Source organism: Onthophagus taurus, chromosome 8, assembly GCF_036711975.1.
Source record: "Onthophagus taurus isolate NC chromosome 8, IU_Otau_3.0, whole genome shotgun sequence".
Lineage (NCBI taxonomy): Eukaryota > Metazoa > Arthropoda > Insecta > Coleoptera > Scarabaeidae > Onthophagus > Onthophagus taurus.
Genome location: NC_091973.1, coordinates 18,922,650 through 18,940,110, shown reverse-complemented (window position 1 = coordinate 18,940,110; position 17,461 = coordinate 18,922,650). Strand labels below are relative to the sequence as shown.

The following is a 17,461-nucleotide window of genomic DNA, read 5'->3' as shown; positions in this document are numbered from 1 at the left end:
AAAGTCAATTATATGCAAATCTACCTGAGCAACATGGATTTCCTTATAAGGGCGCAGGGCAAGTTATTCGGTCACTTTGTCTCAGCGCTTCATTGGTATACTTTCAGTTAATTTTGTGACGTTTTGAGTGGTAGTAATTTTTGAAGAAAATATGGATTTCAAGGTTTTAGGTAAGTATTATCATATGTACATAACAGTTTTTCAATTGATGTCTTGATTGCCAGTTAACATTATGAGAAAGTATATCATGAATTTTGACGGTTTTGAGGTTTTGAACTATAATAAGTCTTGACGCCCGCCTACGTCCGCTTTGAATGTTGATCGTAAAAATAGTTTAAAGTATTACGTATTTCGTGGTGTATGATTTAGACCCGCCATGATCCGACTGTCGAAAATATTTTGAATTTTATCACCACATCTCCGTAAAACACGCAATTATTAAGTAAATAAGCAATTAAGCCTTGTGGAAAAGTAATATTAATTTTATTAAGTAAGCGCACCTAATTCACTTTATTGCATTTATTTTATAGAAGTTGATATTTATCCAACATACCACGAGATACTAAAAGCCAAAAAAGAAAGCTATCCTATTTTAAATCCAGAGTATTTTTCGGAAATGGAGGCAAAGGTATCTCTTCAACATCTGGTGGATAGAACAGCCGAAAGAATTTTAAAAAATATACCTATAGAAAATTGCCCAAACAAGTTAAACATAACGTTTAAATGGGGTATGGATGGCAACAGTGGTCATCCTGAGTTTAAACAAAGGTTTATTAACCCTGAAAATTCGGATGCCACCGTAATGTGTACGCACGCATTACCCTTATTCATAGAAGGTGATCAAATTTTAGTTTGGAATAATGAATCTCCTAATTCGTCAAGGTATTTTTTCGTATAAAATATTTTAAAGCAGTCTCTAATCATGAGTTTTTAAAATTTAGTCTATGTAGGCCAATACGGATGGCATTCTGTAAAGAGGACCAAGATTCTATAATGGCAGAATACACGAGGATGCTGAAAGAAATAGATAATTTAAGACCATCAAAAATTAAGATGTCAGAGACATATGAGGTGGAAATGACCTATACTTTTCTATTCACCATAATAAATGGAAAAGTTATCAACGCTATCATTAAAAATCCCGCTACTTCGATAAGTTTGTTCATAATAATTATATTAATCCTAGGATTCTAAAAAAAATAATTTTGTGAGTAAGTTAAATAAAATTAAATGATTTTAGAGATGTCCAGTGTGTTTAGCTGGGCCAAAAGATTTGAATAAAATACCAAATAAAGAGGCCATTAACGAAACTGTATTTGGATTTGGTATATCGCCATTACACGCCAAAATTAACATCATGCAGTTTTTGCTACGATGTGCCTACAAGTAAGTAAAAGATTTAATTTTAATTAGTCATTATTTTCTATGACCAATTCCTTCCCAGAATGAACGAAAGCAAGCAGCCAGAAGTACGGAAGAAAGAAATCCAAAAACTATTTAAAGAAAAGACTGGTCTGATTATAGACAAACCCAAGCCAGGTTTTGGAATTTCCCATGATGGGAATACGGCCCGAAGATTTTTTCAAGATCATCAACTGACATCAGAAATAACCGGAATTGATGTTGAAATTATTGAACGGTTTTCAAATCTGTTAGCGGCAATATCCTGCAACAGGGTGGTAGATTTCAAAAAATATGAAAAATACGGGATAGCGACAGCACAACTGTTTTTAGATACATACCCCTCTTTTACATTTTCGCCAACTGTGCATAAAATTTTGTTTCACCGCCATGAGTATATACAACATTTTCGATCAGTTCCATTAGGTAAATTGTACTTGAGTAAACAACGAATAAGAAAACTATAATTTTTGTTTTATAGGTGCACTAAGTGAAGAACCCCAGGAATCCAGAAATAAAGATTTTAAGAAATATCGGACTGATTTTTCAAGAAAAACTTCGCGGAAAGATGCCCTTGAAGATATCCTTTCTTTTTTAAAATATTCAGAGCATTTAATAGGTCATCTGTAAAAACGAAATCTGCTACGAAAAAGCTGCACATAGATGATACCGTTCATTTTGAGGAATCTCCTTTGAATGAGTCGTATGGCTCAGATTCCGATGACGACTTCCAATTAGATGATGATATTTCTTTACCAGTCTCCGTAGAAGAGTTTGAAGAAATCATTTAAGGTTGTCAACGTAAAATGGTCTACACATGACTTGTGTATATGATACATACATACATACGCGATACATGGATGTATATTTATAGACTGTTCTTGGAGTTACCAACATATTTATATCATCTAAAATATTTGATTCTAGTCTATAGAATATAATTTTATTTCTTTAGTCCAATTTAAGTGTTAATTTATATGAAAAAAATTGGGTATGTGTTCAGATAAAGTACCACTTCCGGTGACGCGATTTGATTGAAATTTAATATCTGGATGTTTTGCATAATTGTAATGGGTTATACAAGATTGCATGCATCTATCCCAATTTAAAGTGCAACTTTATATGAAAAACTGTAGGTATGTGTTTAGGTAAAGTACCATTTCCGGTTTTGCGATTTGTTTGAAATTTGATATTTTGATATTTCTCATGATTATAATAGGTTATACAAAATGGCATTCATCTACCTCAATTTAAAGTGCAACTTTATATGAAAAAGTATAGGTATGTGTTCAGGTAAAGTGTCACTTTCGGTTGACGAATTTACTCTAAATTTTGACACATCATAATTTTTGGTACAATAATCACATACCAAGTTTCATTAATGTAATAAATCTCTAAAGGTCTATGCGTCACTTTTCGCCGTTTTGAACCACTGTGCGCCGATTCAAGAACCTCCTCTCCTCATCGAACCTCCTCTGACCCCCAAAAAATTTGCCGATTCAAGAACCTCTTCCTAGAACGCTGGTTCGAGGAGGAGGTTCTAGAATCGGCGAATCTATACTACTCCCCAAGGGTTACCGGCTTATCTCGCTGTTGCCAGTTTTCATCAATCTTTGTTAAAGTGGATTCGGTGTTCATCGTAAGTATTAATTCAATAAATCTCATAGAAACGATGAAAATTCTTTATTTAGATTTGTTTCAGTGCGACATGTTTCGATTTAACAATCTTCTTCAGGCACGACTGAGAAACACATAAATACATTGCGTTATATAATAAATCGTTCCGCGAGAGGTAAGTATATAAAACATAATTATAATAAAAATTCTTTTTTAATTTTACCATCAATCAGTTGAAATGTACAGATGTTCTATTTTGATAGATTTCCTTAAAAACATTGTACCAGTAGGGGAAGTAGACCAAAAATATTTTTCTTTATCCAATTTAAGTCAATTATTTGGAGTAATTACGGTTTAAAGGGATTTTTTTATATAAATATGCGGGTTTATTTAGGTCTCAATAGTTAATTGTATGTTTATAGGGTTCATAAAAGAAATAAATTGTTAGGGAATGTAAAGGGGATTGTTAAAAATTCTGAAATAAGACATCGAATCAGTACAGAAAATTGAGAGGAAAATGGCGTCTTACTTTCATCGTTAAATTTAGATCACGTGTTAAAATTTATTTAATACAATAGAGGAGGTGAATCATGTTATTGGGAAAGAAAAAATCTGTGATATTCGTAATCAATTAAACAAATCCAAAATTTAAGTCACAACAGGTGGTTCATTGCGTGATTGAGGTTGGACTGAGGGCTTGATGTAGAATGCAGAAATGTATTATGGTCCATTTGGGGCATGCGCATTGCATAGGCAGGGAGATGACAATTGTTTGAATTTGAAAATTGGCTTTTATTTGAAAAAGTTTTCCTTAAAGATGAGGGAATATTAGGACAGGGAAAAAAGGGAGAGAGAATCTTTTTTAAAAATTAGCTGTTGATGATTAGGTTATTACTCAAATTATATGAATTGAAGGAAATTTCTATATGGGTTGAGGTCTGAAGTGTCATTGAGTAGATTTTTGTCTTTAAATTTGTGAATGTAAAATTCTTCTAATAGGTTCATTTCGTTAGATTTTTTGACATTTTTTAGTAGTTTAATGTTTTCAAATGGGATTTCATGTTTGCTTTGTTTGACGTGTTTGTAAACTGCGGAAGTTTTTTTGGTCATATGTTCCTTATAGCGTATCTTAATATTACGGCCTGTTTGTCCCACATAGATCCCATCACATCCCGTGCATTCTATTTTATAGACACCACTCTGTTCGTTTTGATTTATCTTTGATTTATTGTTCATGAGTTGAAGAACTGGCTTACAATTATTGGAGATAAAGGCGGGGCATATGTTGAACTTATTCAGATTCCTAGTTAACTTATTTTCTAAAATTGGGTGGAATGGTATAGATACAAATTTCATTTTTGTTTTGTAATGTGGATAAATCTTCTTTTTTATCTGTGATAGGTGCACTTTATTGTATATTGTTTGTAGGTCTTTCATAGAGTATAAATTGTTAGCCAATGAAACTATTCTTATGATTTCTTTTTTCAAATTATTATCGTTAAGTGGTATATTGTATAACCTATTAAATAGAAACCTAAAGCTAGCGTATTTATGTTGTTTGCTACAATAAGAGTTTTTTGGAATAAGTATATCAGTGGTAGTTGGTTTTGAGTATATATCAAATATCATTTTATTGTTTTTATTATCTCTTTGGATCCGGACATCTAGGAAACTAAGACATCTTTGTGAATTTTCAGTTTCTATAGTGAATTTTAAGTTATTGATATTATTGAAGATATTGTGAAGGGCTATTAATTTGGCGGGGTTACCTTTGTAAATTATAAAAATATCGTCGACATATCTGGCATAGAAAGAAATATCTTTTGTGAACGTTTTAAACTTATCCGAAAAAAGTATGGTTTCAAAGTGATTAACAAAAATATCCGCCATAATACCCGATATGGGGGAGCCCATGGGTAACCCATCTTTCATTTTATAGTATTTATTGTTAAACGTGAAAAAGTTTTGATTACATGTATGTTTCAAAACATTAAGGAAACTATCTATCTCCAATTCGTCCAGCTCCAAAGAAATTTGGTTATTCATGAGATATGTCTTAATAATTTTTATCGTTTCTTCTATGGGTATATTAGTATAGAGGTTTTTGATATCAAAAGAAAGAAGTTTATCTTTATCGTGAAGTTTAAAATCTTTTAATTTTTTAATCAGCTCTGTTGAATTCTTAATATTGTATTTAAAAGTATTATTGAAAGTTTTAAATAAAAATGTTTGTAGGTGTTTAGCAATTTTGTTAGTAGGGGTATTAAGATTTCCTATAATGGGTCGAAACATGTCGCACTGAAACAAATCTAAATAAAGAATTTTCATCGTTTCTATGAGATTTATTGAATTAGTTTTCATCAAGGTCCTTGAAAAACTAATCTGGGCGCGGATCGAAAAGAGTTACACAGCCGCAGGTATGGACTGTGCACGGCAGTTTGGGTTTAAGAAGGGGTTAGGCGCGGACGATGCCTTAGCATCGGTGGGGGAGTGTGTCAGAAATTGTGTGGATAAGTATGTAGTTGGAGTGTTTGTGGATGTAGAGGGGGCCTTTGATGTTTTAAAGTGGTCTGTTATTTTGCGTAGGTTGAGAATGGCTGGGATTGAAAGGAATGTGTATGAGGTTGTGTGTGATTACTTTAGAGAGAGAAAGGTTCAGTTAAGTTCAGGTGCGGGGTGTGTGGATAGATGTATGAGGAAGGAGTGTCCCCAAGGCTCAGTGCTGGGGCCCCGCTTCTGGAATGTAGTGTTGGATGAATTGTTGTGTATGGAGTCGGAGTGTGTAGAGGTGATGGCCTACGCCGACGATATTGTGTTCCTAATAAAAGGCAACAGCAGAGCGGAAGTTGAGAGGATGGGGTGTGTGGTGATGAACAGGATGAGTGAGTGGCTACGTGTGAATGGGCTGACAGTGTCACAGCATGAGACAAGGGCGGTTGTCCAGGGTCTCCTGCAGAGGGCACCGATTATTAAGTTGGAGGGGGGAAATCTGATTAATGCTAGCGTGGTAAAGTATCTAGGGGTCATGTGGGATAACAGGGGCACGTTCTTGCAGCACCATGACCTTGGTAATGAGAGGGGGGAGGGATACTTACCTTTTCTTCCAGCAGGTTAGGACCGAGTTTCCCCCTTGGTTTAGACTGGGTCTCCATCTCGGGTTCGCTGTGACGGGCCACGGTCCAATCCGAGCCCGCCTGAGAAGCCTGGGACTGGAGGACAGTGAGCGATGTTCCTGTGGTGAAACCGAAAATATCCTGCATATGTTGAGTGTCTGCCCGAAATATGCAAGCTACCGCGAGCGGTTTTTGGAGGAGATGGGTTTGGCTTCCTTTGCTGAGGTCCGTCTTTCCACGGTCTTGCTCCGGTCTGCGGGTGAGTTTGCCTCTTTTAAGTTATTTTATTTTTATTTGTTTATTATTTTTTTATTGTTTGTCCTAGGGGTATTGTACCTAGCAATTGTGCGAGTGTGTGTGTTGTCAACGTAACACCTCAGCTGAGCGGGACAACCTACCTCCCCGCGGTAACCTCGGAAACGAAGCGGGGGCCGGCAAATTGGGTAAGGCAAAACCTAACGCATTAGAGCCGTAAGTATCCTCTATACGGCCAAAGGTACCGCTCAGCGGAAGCCACCCCGGCAGGAGGGGACTGGGAGGGGAGACTTGGGGTGCTGACCCGGTCGAAGCTCTCGGCAACATGGGAGATAAAGGGGAAAAAGGGGATAAAGGTAAGGGACAGGAGGGAAGGTACTATGCGAGATATATGGGGGGTGGAGGGGATGATGATACATTAGATAAGCTCGCAAGTGTGTTTCAAAGAAGAAACAGTAAAGTAATGAGAAGTCCGCCCACAAGCGTACAAACAAAAAGTACGGCTAAAGAGTCCGCAGCTTCGGCTAGTGAGTCGAAAATGGAGGTGGAAGAGTCCAGAAGCCGGGCATCGTCCGTGTCTTCTGTGTCTTCAAATAAAAGACGCCGCAAAGATGATGAGGCAGATGAACACTTAAACAAACATAATGAGGAGGATAAAATTAAAAATATTAAAAAGGAAAGATCCGCTTTACAGGCTTATCTTTTGTCGAGTGCGTCAAAAATATCTAAAGAGGCCTCTGTAGTTATCCTGGAGAAGTGAAATTCCCTCGAGGACAACCTGAGGGAAGTTTTAGTCGAAAATATAAAGTTGAAGGAACAAAATAAATATTTAAGGAAGCTGAATGAAATAAAAAGTGTCTTACCTGATCAGATTACTGGTCCATCGGCGCATACCCGATCCTTCGCGAAGGTGGTGAAAATGAAAGATATCCTAGTACCTGTAACAAAGAAAAAAGTGCTGATTAAAACTAACAGTCAATCTGAAGGTGTTAGTAGCGAAATACATAGTTAAAGAGAAAGTGTATAAAATAATACAGGGAGAACTAAGTAATGTTAAAGTTGACAAAATTAGAACAATACGAAATTCCGGTGTGGTTGTGGAGTTGGCGGATGAGGCTGAAGTTCAAAAAGTTAAAAACTGTAAGAAATTGCAAGAAGTTGGTTTAAAAGTAGAGTCCCCAAAAATGCTAAGACCGGCCATACAAATGTTTGATGTTCCTACTGAAATAACGGAAGAAAACCTAATAGACAACTTGTACAACAGAAATATTGAGGGCAGAGAAGGTATAACTTATGAAACGTTTAAAAAAGAGTGTAAAATAATAACCAGGGTAGCTAAGCGAGAAAATGAATCGAACATAATTTTCGAGGTTCCAACAAACGTTTGGACAATTCTTACAAACTTGGGACGTGTGTACATCGGTCCATGGTCTTGCAGGGTCACGGATTATGTCCTTGTAACGAGATGCTTTAAGTGCCTGGAATATAGCCATATATCTAAAGTGTGTAAAGGTGAAGACACATGTCGGCATTGTTCAAAACCAGTATTGAATGCAGTTTGGATTGCTTAGTTGCTACGGGTGTTAAAGTAACTAATTCAGAATTAGCGGTACAATTTGGGGACAATGAGATACGGCCAGTACCTAACAATTTTATATTAATTGTTTGCTTAGATCTACAATTGATTGTTACAATTTCTGTTCGTGGCGCTACAAATATCCACGTGTTCTCCTCTCTCTCCTCCACAAAATAAGTAGTATTTACTACAGTTATAATTCTTTTACACATACGAGGTAAGGAGTGAGTTGGTCTTAATAATGTAACTTCGCAATTTTGGCTAAAGGTGGATAATAAAGGTGTCTTTGTATCTAACATGAATTGTTTTTCTTCAACTGAAACAAAATATATTTTGTTATACTTTATTATCCAACATTGATTTTGTATGGTCCAAAGTACTTCGGTTGAAGCTTATCACTTTTTCCAACCTGCCTGAGTGGTGTTCTCACACGAACTATGTCTCCCACGTTAAGACTTACGTCACGATGTTTCTCATCTTATCTTCGTTTGTCTTTTTCTTGTTGTCGGTGAATGTTGTCCTTAGCATTTTGTCTTACTTTTATTATTACGTCTTGAGTTTGTAACCCGTATTCGGTCGACATATCCAATATTAATTGAGCGTCGGTTGGTAACACCGGTTCTCTACCATACACTAGTTTGAATGGACTATATTTAGTACTTTCTTGTTTCGCGGTGTTGTAAGCGAAGATGCAGTGAGGTAGGAAAACGTCCCAGTCTTTTTCAGAAGTCGATGTGTATAAACTGATCATATCAATGAGAGTTTTGTTGAACCTCTCGGTGAGACCGTTCGTTGATGGTTTGTATGCTGTTGTGTATGTGTTTTCAGTGCCCATCAGTCGTAAAATTTCTGTGACTAAATTGGACATGAAGACTGTGCCGCTATCGCTGAGTAATGTTTTAGGGGATCCGTGTCTGCAGATTATTTGTTCAATGATAAATTTAGTTACCGGTTCAGCCTTCCCACTTGGTAGTGCCTTAGCTTCTACCCATCGTGTTGCGTAATCTGTTGCTACCACTATAAAGGTTTTTCCACTCGAACTTCGATGTAGTGGGCCCAATAAATCAATACCAACTCGCTCAAATGGTTGTCCGACTTGAATTGGTTGTAGTAAACCGGCTGGTTTTTGATTGGTTGGCCCCTTTCTAGTTTGACAATCAGGACATCCGCGGACATACTTCCGGATGTCATTCATCATACCATCCCAATAATAGCGTTTTTTGATTTTATCGTATGTTCGTGTAAATCCTAGATGTCCACTAATCGGATCCTTGTGATTCGTATGTAGAATCTCTTCACGAAGATTTGTTGGGATTACTAAAAATGATTCTTGACCGTGTACTTTGAAATTTCTTTTATAAAGAACTCCATCTTTTAATATGTAATTTTGAGCAACTTTTTCAATCGATGGACCTCCAACATTTTTGTCTGAGATGGCCATCTTTATTTCTTGAATTCTTCTATCTTCTTCTTGTAATTTTTGTAGATCAATAGATGTAGCTATAAATGTTGGAACCTCCAAGGCTTGTAGTTCGTCGATATTTGTCGCAATATTACACGGATATCTCGAAAGAGCATCAGCATCCTTATTGTGAATTCCTTTTTTGTGGATGACGTTGTAGTTATACTCCATAAGCTTTAGTGACCAACGTAGTAATCTCTTGTTTGGACTTTTTAATGAGTGTAACCAACAAAGCGAATGATGGTCCGTGACTATAGTAAACATGGATAAACCCCACAGACAGGTACGTAATTTTTCAATTGCCCATACAGCAGCTAAACACTCTTGTTCAGTGATCGTGTAATTTCGTTCAGAAGCGGTAAGGTTGCGAGAAATGTATGCGACGGGGTGTAAGTCATCGTTATTTGTATCGGCTTGTAACAAAATTGCCCCTAAACCTTCTCCACTAGCGTCTATATGCAATTCAGTAATAGCATCTTGTCGAAAATGGTGTAATAGCGGAGGCTTAGCAAGTTTTTCTTTAAGTTTATTAAACGCTTGATCTTGATTTTCTCCCCAATAAAATTTAGATTTTAAACTGGTTACTTTATACAATGGTGCAGCTAATTTTGCACAATTTTCAATAAATTTACGGTAAAAATTGCAAAGGCCCAAAAAACATTGAACATCTCTAACTCGTTTTGGTGTTGGAAATTCTAAAATAGCATTAATCTTGGCTTTGTCAGGTAAAATACCTGTTTGGGTGATTGTGTGACCTAATATCTTTTGCTCGTTATTACAAAAGTGACATTTTGATACTTTTAAAGTTAGCCAGGCACCTCTAATACGACTAAATACGGTATTTAAATTTGTAAGACGTTCCTCAAAAGTTTTGCTAACTACGATTATATCGTCAAGATAAATCGCCACTTGTTTCCATTTTAAGTCTTTAAAAATTGTGTCCGTCAATCTTTGGAAAGTTGCTGGTGCATTGCAAAGACCGAAAGGTAATCTATTAAATTCATAAAGTCCATCTGATGTTATAAAAGCAGTTTTATGTCTGTCACTCTCCATTACTTCACACTGCCAATACCCACTATTTAAATCTAGTACTGTAAAATAAGTGTGACCTCCTAGAAAGTGCAGTATATCATCGATTAACGGAAGTGGATAAGAAAATTTCGTAGTTGTAGCATTTAATTTTCTATAATCTACACAAAATCTGTATGAATTATCTGGTTTCTTTACCAGAACGACAGGTGACGCTTATTCACTATCTGATGGTCTTATTACTCCTTGCTTGAGCATTTCGTCTACCTGTTCTTTAATAATGTCCCGTTCTTTAAAGCTAACTCTATATGGACGTGTTTTCACTGGAGGTTTATTTCCAGTTTCAATTTTGTGCTGATTTAACTTAGTTAACCCCAGTTTCGACGAATTACACGACATTATGTCAGAATTTTGGTCAAGTAATGTTTTGAGTCTATCTATCAACGCTTTATCCAGCTCTTTATTAATGTTATAAACTATATTGGAACTTAACTCTATAGCTAAATACGAATCTATTATTTCTCTATTATTATTTAATTCTTCGAGTTCGGAACTCCTACTTCCATCTAAGTACCCAATAACACTCCTATTCACTAACTTACGTGGTATTAACCCATAATTATAAATTTTAACATGCCATTCCCCTAAGTTTTGAAAATTATCAACTATTTCTAAGTGGTTTTTTCCTAATAAACTATATCTACTGACAAATGTATAAAATTTATTGTTTTTTCATGGTTTTCTGAAAACTCTACCATGCAACAAGTTTCACTTTGAGGTTTTAGTACGTAATCGTTCTTCAATTTTATTTTTATTATATTGTTCTTATAATTACTATCTATAACATCATTCTTTGGTAAATTATCCCACCCGCAAGTGTTGTTGCTTTCGACATTTATGTCGGTTTCTAGAATTTGATTCGTAGAGCAGTTTTTATTGTTACAAATAACTGTTTCTATACTTGTATCCGAAAATAAAACGTTAAATATTTTTTCAAGTTTATTTGGTTTGAGACCTCCCAAATTAGTGGTGAACGCGACTTTACTGAAATTATTGTCTAACAAATATCGTTTTAATTTTTCTAAGGAATTTTGAAAAGATTCCCTGTTAAATTTATCTCGAGTTGTTGCTTTAATTATTAAATAACACATGTGAAAACTATCATTTGTTGCAGTTAATATATCACCAACATCCATCATATTATTTACATTTTTAATAGTTTTAAATATGTTTTTGAACTGTCTATCTTTTTTACTACACGTTTTTAAATGTGACGTACTAGTATTTATTAGACACCAATCTCTCGGCAAAGAAAACAAGTCAACGTCTTTTCGAACTATCCCAGCTGTTACTCGGGTTTTGTTTACTGGAAGGTCGCATACTTCTAGAGGACGCGCGATAACGAAGTTTAACCTCTCGGAATTTTGTTCATCTAAGACATTTATTTGCTGATTCGACGGTAGTAAATGCTCTTTAATTGTATTCTCGGAACCAATTGAAACTGTATTATTTTCAAAATTAATTTTAACGTTATTATCTTTCAAGAATTTACAACCTAATAACAGGCATGTAGGCAGGGTATCTATAACTAAAGCCGGAGTTTTAATCTCTTTTCCAAAAATTATGATCTTAACATCAGTAATTCCAATGGGTGAAACCAATAAATTACCAATTGATCGTAAATTGGGCACTTGAACTGATTGTTCAAAATTTTTGACGCACGCTTTATTGACTAAATTATATTCCGAGCCAGTATCTATTATAATTCTTGTATATATGTTATTTACAAAACCCTTAATAGTTAGTATAGAACAGTTTTTCAGAGAAGGTATTATATGATTCATTAATTTGTCGGTTTGATTAATAAGGTAAGATAAGGAGGTCCGAGTATCCTTATTTGTTGACAGGACAGAGTTTAGGACCTCTGAGTGCTCTGTCCATTTTGGTTTAAATTATTTCTGTTAGTCTGACCTTGGTTATTCGAATTACGATATCTGCAAATCGCGGCAATGTGTCCAGGTTTTTTACATACATAACAAATTGGACGACCATCCGTTGTTCGTGTATTACGGAATTGCTGATTATTGTTAACTGGAGGTCTTCGCTCGTTATTTGATCGATACGAATCCGGTTTAATACGTGCCAACTCTGATTTTATTTCTTTCAACACAAGTTGCGTAATTTCCGTTGTCATATTACTTATTGTGGAATTTATTTCTTTTCCTTGATTTAAATTTATGTTATTATTAAGTGATTGACTTATTGATTGCAAATTATAATTATAATGATTATTACTACCCCGTTCTGTTTCCGCTATAGTATCTATTATTTGTTCCATTTCGTTTAAATTTTTAGGACGACTAATATGAAACATATGTTTATAATAAGGTAACATCCCAACAACAATTCTATGCATTACTTCACATTCTAGCATTCCCGGATTAATTTCGTCGCACAAATCTATCACCGCATAATAGTATTCTAAAAGGGGTTCGTCGGGTCTTTGGCGTGTGGTCATTAATCTATAATTTAAGTTGTCTTCATAATTAGGTCCAATGAATTTACATTTAAAAGTTTTTAACGTATCTGCCCAAACGGCATTTGGATTGTATTTTGCAAAATTTCGGAACCAAACAGACGCAGTTCCCAACAAAGAATTATTAAGATAAATTAATTTTAAGTCGTCATTCCACGCATTTGCTTGAGCTGTCAAGTGATATTGTTTTAAAAATTTGATGGGGTCATCTTTTCGTGGATCGAAATATGGTGGTTGTGTAAATTTTGGTGTGATCGGAGCGCGATTTTGTTGTAATTGTGAGATTGTACTATTATGGGGTAAAAATGAATTAATTTGTGTAATATTACTAGGGGGAGAAACTATTGTAACTCTTTTAGTAGGATTTTGTATCCGACTAGTTGGAGTTTCATAAACATTTACATTAGACGGGGGTTCAGGCGAATTTTGTGATACTGTTCTATTAAAAGCTCTAGACGTATCTGCATCATCAAAAGGTATTTCAACTGGCAATATACTACTTATGACATTACTAATAGAAACTAATGGTGGTTGTGGTGGCGGGATTTGGGGTTTCGTAAAAATTGGTTGTGTTTCACTTGGCGCACTAGTTGAGCTAAAAAATGGTTCGCTCTCTAAGTGTGGGGTGCTCATTGTTAATGGGGGGGATCTAGGTGTTCGTCTACTTCGACTGAAAGCATTGTCTTCCAATTCTAACTGTATATCAGCTCCACTAGCTACTCGTCTGTGGGTAATCTTTTTCGGTTTGGCACCTGTTTCCTGAGCCATAACGTAAAAAAATATATATGAAAAAATTATAATAATAATAATAATAATAACTTTATTTAAACAAAGTACAGCATGGTACAGTATTGACGTCAAAAGAAAAGAAAACAATTAATAGTGTTCACATAAAGGAAATGCCAATTTCCTCATTCTCGGTCATCCATTCAAAGTATTCTTGCACAGTATAGTATTCATTTTCCAAGAGAATATTCTTGACAGTGATTCGAAACTGTTTTACTTCCATGCTTCTTGTTTCCAATGGTAGTGCGTTATATAATTTGACGGCTATATAATCGTATGTGTTTTGTGATTTGACCACTCGGTGATATGGAGTCACAATATTTTCTTTGTATCGGGTGTTGTGTTCGTGATTGTCTACGTGTTTCAGCATCAAATCTTTATTATTATGAGTATACTCTAGACAGGAGCGTATAAAACAGCACGGCAAGGTAAGTATTTTTAATTTTTTAAATTGGCTTCTACAACTCTCTTGATTTTTTAGTCCAGCCAGTATCCGAACTGCCTTCTTTTGCATAACGAAAATGGCTTCCATCTCTCTAGATGCACCCCACGTAATGATCCCATACGTCGCGATAGCATGGAAATATGCGAAGTAAACGCTTCGGAATGTCTCGGGTGGAAGGTTTGAACGTATTGTTTTAAGGCAATACAGAGCACTAGACAGTCGCCCTTTCAGGTTTGATATGTGTTTAGACCATTTAAGAGTTTCTGAAATAGTAACTCCAAGGAACTTTATGGATTTATCTATCACTCCATCGCATCGTCTTGTGTGAAAGGTAAGTATGTTTGTTTTTTCTTTATTCATCTTTAACTTATTTATGTAGAACCAATGTTCAGCGTTTTCTATATTTTGTTTTGTTTTTTCTTCCAGCTCCTTGATGTCGCCACTTCTCGTAATAAAAGATGTGTCATCTGCATAAAGACAAATTCGTTCTGCTGGAACACTACCTGGTAAGTCATTGATGTATATAAGGAAAAGTAATGGACCTAAGATCGAACCCTGAGGCACTCCACTTCTCACTTCTCTCCAGGTGGATTGTTTGCCCCTCCAAAAGACCGATTGTTTTCTAGTCTTCAGATATGATACCAAAAACCCCAGTGCAGTGTTCTTTATTCCATATTTTTTTAATTTGGCTGTCAGTATCGAATGGTCCACTGAATCGAAGGCTTTACTTAAGTCACAAAAGGCGATTTGGGTGAACTGTTCTTGATTGAAACCATGGATTACCGCTCCCAATACACTTAATAGAGCAGTTATAGCAGATTTTTGTTTTTGGTAACCATGTTGACAATTGGTAAACAATTTGTTATTGTTGAAATAGTCTACCAATTTTTCGTTAACCACTATTTCGAATATTTTTGATAAGGTAGGCAATATAGATATTGGTCTGTAATTACTACATACACTTTTATCTCCCTTCTTATGTACTGGTGTTATCTTTGCCGACTTTAGCTCCTTTGGAAAAACTCCTTCTAGTAGACATTTGTTTATAACAAAACATAGGTGTTTGCTTATAATTTGTTCTAATTGTTTTATTAGTGCTGATGACAGTTCATATATGTCCGTCCACATCTACTTCATCGGTTTTTTCACTTTTTCCTGCATCGCAGCACTTTATTAGACACGATTTTATTATTTTAGCATCTTTACATGCTCTTTCTCTACAGCCCGTATGAAAGGCTTCGCCGCAATTTATACACACAACGGTTTTTAGAGGTTTGTTTTTACAACATTTATAGGTAGCCTCAACTTCGTCGGCCATCTTTAACATTACTCTATAACAGTTGAATTTAAAAAAACTTAATTTAAATTTGGATCACTAAGCGCCTCCACCAAATGTTACGTTCGGGGGTTGTTTCTTATGCAGTAGGGGTTACTCGCTTGATCTTTTGTTCTTTGTGAGAGGTATCGCGTAGATATTAAATAATTAACATCTTACTTACCCTTTTATTTATCGTCGTCACCCTCCGTCAAGGCTATGAGTTAGGATGGATTGTTGCGGGGTTGAACAATTAAACTTCACTTATTTCCCAAAATTATGTTTAATCGAATCCTACTTTCTACAAATGACTCTTAACTCTACGGTGGCCGGTTCGCGATTCTTTTATTGTCCCTCAATGTCCGCCGATCATCGGTCGCGGTAGCGTTAAACCCTTAGTTAGCATTTTTCATACGACCGATGTTCGGGGCATTGTCTTAAATCATGGCCGTTCGCGGCAATACGGTTTTAAAGCAGGAAAGGGAACGATGGTTGCACTTCTAAGTGTAAGAGAGATTAAAAATACCACGGATTCTAAATATGTTTTAGGAATATGTATAGATGTGGCCGGGGCATTTGACAATGTCTGGTGGCCCTCAGTGCTCCAAAGGCTGGAAAGAGCTAAGGTTTCCAAGGTAATGTATAATTTGATACATAATTATTTTAGGAATAGAAGTCTAACAATAAGCGCAGGTGAAGACAAAATAACAACTGCGATAACGAGAGGGTGCCCGCAGGGCTCAGTATTGGGCCCTCGATTCTGGTCTATTTTGTTGGACGAATTATTACATAAAGAATATAAAGGAGTCAATGTGGTTGCTTATGCGGATGACATTTGCGTATTGGTTGAAGGAAACAGTCGAACTGAATTAGAGGTGAGAGGGAATCATTCGATGAACGAAATAAATGGTTGGCTAACAAATAATAAACTTTCGATTGCAAAACATAAAACTAAGATGATTCTATTAAAAGGTAATTTACAGCCAATCATTAAGGTTGGTGATGATGGTATAAAATACAGTAAAAGTATGAAATACTTGGGAGTGATCGTGGATGAGGGCTGGTCATTTTTGCCGCACCTTGAGCATGTAAAAGGTAAAATTAAATCGGCTGTAAAAGAGGCATAATGAGGTGTGAATGGGGGCTGAGTAGATCAGCCTTAGCGACCCTTATAAGGGCTTATTTCTGGGAATGATTGGTTATGACGCGCCAGTTTGAGGGGAAAGAATCACTAATGTGCATTTCAGCCGAAAACTAATTTCGATGCAAAGGGCGATTTTAATGGCAATGCTTCCAGTATGCAGGACAATCTCCAACGATGCGCTCCAAGTCCTGGCGGGCTGTGCCCCGTAGGATATAGAGCTGGCGGCGCGATATGTAATGTATTGGGGGCCCAAAAAGGAGGGTGTACAAATGCTAGGAATGAATGGGGGTGAAAGGGGCATGGCTAGGGGAAAAGTCAAGGAAATAATGAAAGAACAAATCCTAAAGGTTTGGCAACGGAGATGGGATGGTAGTATAAATGGAAGGGTTACATATCAGTTTATTCCAAAAGTAAGACTAAAGTGGCCCAAGTGGGCAAAGCTGGGCCTAAACATGGGTTTTGCGCTAAGTGGACATGGTCCAATAAAGTACAACCTCAGCAAATTGGCATTAGAGGGTTCCCCACTATGCACGTGTGGAGAAATAGAAACAGTATTCCATATGATTGAATCGTGTCCAAAATATAATGATCTCAGAATTGAGTACGAATTGGAAAAGGAGGCTACAGGATGGGATACAGTGGGTTATAAAATTGTTATGACCAGAAGGGACAGGTTTGAGGTATTTAAAAGATATGTTGATGCTATCTTTGTAAAAAGAAGGCAGGAAGTGCCTTGATTTTGTTTTTGTTTTGTCACTGTAATGAAATATTTGCCCAAAGGA

The 17,461-nt window shown here is 36.0% G+C and overlaps 2 long non-coding RNA genes across 3 annotated transcripts; one reads left to right on the top strand and one right to left on the bottom strand.

The window, feature by feature from the left end:
* Positions 1-3,069: 3,069 nt before the first annotated feature.
* On the bottom strand, positions 3,070-3,857 carry LOC139431072 (uncharacterized). The gene is made up of 2 exons (XR_011641375.1): positions 3,548-3,857; positions 3,070-3,493 (listed from the first exon to the last, which is right to left on the bottom strand). It is a non-coding gene; the product is annotated as an uncharacterized lncRNA (long non-coding RNA).
* A 9,925-nt stretch (positions 3,858-13,782) lies between these two features.
* Positions 13,783-14,850, top strand: LOC139431172 (uncharacterized). 2 transcript variants are annotated; one of them, XR_011641480.1, is made up of 3 exons: positions 13,783-14,203; positions 14,257-14,551; positions 14,647-14,850. It is a non-coding gene; the product is annotated as an uncharacterized lncRNA (long non-coding RNA). The 2 variants fall into 2 exon arrangements; XR_011641479.1 differs by having other exon boundaries at positions 13,783-14,551.
* Positions 14,851-17,461: the final 2,611 nt, after the last annotated feature.